We start from the raw sequence: 4,532 nt of genomic DNA on the forward strand, positions 1-4,532 counted from the left end.
AAAAAAATCTGTCTCCAACTTTAAAACAACTTTAAAGGCATCTGGGCTCCAAAATAACCATCAATCTCTATATGCTACCATGTTAGATTTCTCAAGTTTAAAGAGTCATGGATATGCCCAGTAGTGTGTGTGAATGCAGTTTTTAGAAACTTCCCAAGACATAAATGTAAAAGGTAAAACTTACATTTATTCAATCATCTTCAGTTCATAACTTTGTTCCAAGAAAAAGGTAGATAGAAAGAACCCTAGTCTAAAGAGATTACTTTCCCTACAACAAGTGGGCACAACTAACGCGCCATCATGTGTGTGGAGGTGAGAGGATGCTGCAGTGGGAAAGTGACTATGATTTTTTGAAAACCCAAATATACATTCTTTGGCTGGGTGTAACAGGAAAAGAGAAAGGGAGATAGAAACACTTGAGCACAAGGATTTCTAAACTCATTCAAACAGAAGCCAAGCAGAGGCTGCTGTTACATGTGAACAAATTCAATTTCTTATTCAAGCGTAAGAATGGTCTTCCAAGTCCAAATCTTGAATTCTCTGCAAGCGTGGATTCATAGCATGGTGATGAAGGTCAGTGTGATACAGAGAATGGCTGAACATGGCTTGGAAAGGAGAAATAACTGCCTCTCTGAATCTGTGTGGATCACAGGGACCATATCACTCCAGTCTTGGCTCATCTTCACTGTCTTCCAATTTGTTTCCAGGTCCAATTCAAGGTGTGGTGCTGACATTTAAAGCCTTGTATCGTTTAGGACCTGGAATCCCTGCCGCAGCCTTTGCTCCTTTACTAATGTTTCTTAATTTTTGCCAGGGTGGGGTGGTGGTGGTGGTGGTTTGAAATTAGCAAATGAATTTTGTAGCAAAAAAAGAGAAACATTATCAGGCAGAAACCATTTCACAGAGGTTGATTCCACACAGCAAATGTATAACTGGTTACAGTCAATAAAAAGAAACCCATTTTCCTTTACCTGTTCACATGTGTGCTGTGCAAAATCCTCCCCCACCTGCAAAAAAGTTTGTATTGCATCCTATACCTGTTATATTTGCCCTGTGCAGAATCCACCAGTGTCACAACAGGTAGGGCTACTAGCCTACTGGGACATCATTAAATTTTATCACATAAAAATACTGAACTCTTTATTTATTTATCAATAACAGAGCATATCAATTGTTGCCTTAATTATTCCCATTTAACCAATAAACAAGTTGTATATGTCTACTTAAGAGTGATCCTTATCCAGTGCAGGAAATAGTCTTACATAACATTTTCATGCTATACATTATATGTCTTGGATCTCCAGTTGCAGCAGTATTTCTGTTTGCAGCATTTCTGTTTCCTTCTTAGAGAGGAAGAATATTATCCCCACTTCCCTCTTTGTGCAACAGACTCCCAGTTTGCTCCTTCCCACACACACACACTGCTTCTTCAGACCCATGAAACCCCAACCTGAGGGAGCACATGGGCAGGGGGGGCAAAAGTGACTGTAGTAAGTGGGGAAAGGAATCTGCCTCTCCCCAGAATTACTGGTACTCTGTGTTAGGATCCAAGCCTTTGAGGAAGTAAAACCTTGAAAAGCATTTCACTCATTCCCTGCCCCCCACCCCACAAAAGCCTTCATAGGAATATTTACATGTTTGCGCCGCCAACATTTTTTTTAATCCTTAAAATAAATATTAAAAACACCCTCTCCAAATGGTTCTGCAGAATTTGCCCCTTGGCCCTTCCCATATGTACTGGATGTAATATAGTATGTACATAAATTGCTGTAAAAGCTAGGGTGGTGTGGAAAGGGTGCCTTCTTAGGGATCTGACAGGGTCCTGCAATGAGCTGTGTTTACTACTTCACTGAGAAATACTTTCCAGTGTTTTCTGGCTCCTAGCTGCCTTTATGTCATTCTACCATGCAAACACCACACTGTGCTAGATGGATGGGATACATTGAAAGCTATGGTGTATCTTATTTCCCATGTACAGGAATTATTTCCACTTGGTTTGGAATTTGCTGCTCCACTAATTTTGTTGTCTCCTCAGTTGCTCATTGTCCCACATTTTGGAAAACAAGCCCCTCCCCCTTTCCTTCTCTCTGTCTCCTCTCTTGGGACACTGGCAGGTACACAAGGAAGCTAATCCATCCACTCAAATATCGCTGAGTTTTACAGAGAGGAGGGGCAAAGAGATGAAGAACTGACTGCATCTTTACAACAACCAAGCACTCCGGTTCCTTTCCCTGGCTGGAAGACAGGCTCTCCCCGCCAATCTCCCCCATCCCCTCCCTTGTAACCTTCTCTTCTCTGCCCCTGCATTTATTTATAAGCACTATCAATAATTGAGAGGCTGCCTGCATGTGCACCTCCAGTCTTGGCCCCTGACATTTCCCGTTTCAAGCTGTCTGTTCTAGTTATTTCAGCTTCTCATCTTTTCCCTGCAGCTAGTTAAAATGCCTGAATCACTAGCCTAGAACAAACCAAAATTTTACCTTTCACCTTATTGGAAAGCAAGAGCAGCCTCCTGGCTCACTGACCTACCTTCTAATATAGGATAGAATGGGTAAAACCCCAATGCATCTTATAATCCTTCAGTGATTCTCAGACTTTTTGAAATGGGATCCAACTGTAAAACTACTGTACTTCTTAGGATCTACTAATGTTACTACAATTTTCAGAATCCATTTGAGAAGTAACTTCATACTACTTACTCCTTCCACAAAATAAGACACCGAAATGTAATCAAAATAACCCCAAACAAGTTTATACTTCATTTTTGTTGTTTAGAAAAAACAAGCAGTACTGCGCAATAGGCAGCATTACATGGATATTTCATACCCAGATGGAAAATTAAATTTGTCATCCAGTTTAACCTCCTACCTCACCTGTTCCTACTCATCCCTCCTACCCTCACAACTCATCAGTGAAAGTTTCAGGCCATTTCCGCACGGGCGGAAAATGACGGCCTGGAGACGGTAAAAACGCCGTCTCCAGGCTTGCAAATTCACCAGATGGCGGCGCAGCCTTTCTAGCGCAGCCGCCCGCCCCCGCGCTGCCCGGCTGGCTCCGCAGCCGGCATGATTCGGTGAAGCGGCTAAGAAGCGTTCTTTTCGGAATACGCCGCTGTGAAGCCGCTGCCGAGCGAACGGCAGCGGCTTCACTGCGCCTCCCCGACCCGGCATTCACCTTGTCCCTGGGCCTCCGGCGCTGTTACTGAGGCCAGGGACATTTCCCCCTACCCTGCGCCATTTCTGGAGTAGGCGCGGACAGGGTTGAGTGCATCCCCAGGCTCTCGGCGATATGCTCGGAGGCTCCAGGATGCTGGGTCATCAATGGGCCTCCGGCGCCTCCAGCCGGCGACCGGCTGCCCGCCTCTTCCCGGGACCGTCCATGCGGGCCCGTGCGTCCCAGCGTCTTCGGGTCGGGCGCAGCAGTTAGCGCCGACTCCAGCCAGCTTCGGGCCGCTGGCGCGGAAACGGCCTCAGATACCAGAGGTGTGAAACAGAGGCAGACAATGGCAAACTACCTTAGAACTTCTCTTGCCTTACAGACACCACAGGGTCACCATAGGTCAGCTGTGACTTGACAGCTGGAATACAGTATCATATTGGGAACACATTCTGCCTTAGCTGTGAAGCTGAAAATATGCTGACAGAACAGTCTGGCTGAAAGCATGAGAACTGGAAAACAATTCTTTTAAGCTGACCAGGCGATTGTCAGAGAATAGGTCCATCTCTGCAATGCCAATATCACCTTTGTAAGCTGGCAAGTGAGCCGGGGGGGGGGGGGGCTGAGAAGCGCACGCACGCACACACGCGCACACCCCGCTGAACCAGGGTGGTATACTAACAAGGGTGCTGTATGGAGGTGGCACTGTAGGTTTATATCTACCTACTCTTTCATCATTACTGAGAGATCTGAAATTTGATCTTTTGAACTCCCTGTTCTGAAAATCACCTTATTCAGACTTTGTGACAAGTGCCAACTTCTGAAAACATGTTCTTGGCTGTCAGGAACTGTACTAATGATTGTGTGCTAAAGGGAGTTCCTTGGAGCTATTGCATACAAGTTATTGGAGTTGCCATGTGAATTTTATATGAAATATCAACAAAGCCCCACTTCTACCTTTCACAATTACAATAATTGTTTGCTATCCCTAACCTGATATCAGCCGTGAAAGCTCACTGGTTGGTTTGGGAGGCGACTTCACTTTTCTGAACATCCCCACACAAGAGTAGCAGGTATAACATCTTGGGCAGGCCAAAACAAAAGCAAGTCATGTAATAATTACATTATTGGGCAGGGAGAAGCCAATTCAGTCAATGTTGCAAAGGAATGAGATAAAAGTAGCTTTGGAAACACTGAGATTGTAACCCCTATGTTCAGAATGGGTTGACCCAGAAAGGGGTGGAGACTCAAAGCAGAAGGAGGCTGCAAAAACTCATAAAGTTGGAGGAAGCAAGGCTACCAGGCTGGGACCTTGATGTATATCTTTATAAGCTCTTAACACCTTGCTTAAGGTAACTGCAAAGTTGTTGAGAACT

Source organism: Sphaerodactylus townsendi, linkage group LG01 (assembly GCF_021028975.2).
Source record: "Sphaerodactylus townsendi isolate TG3544 linkage group LG01, MPM_Stown_v2.3, whole genome shotgun sequence".
NCBI lineage: Eukaryota > Metazoa > Chordata > Lepidosauria > Squamata > Sphaerodactylidae > Sphaerodactylus > Sphaerodactylus townsendi.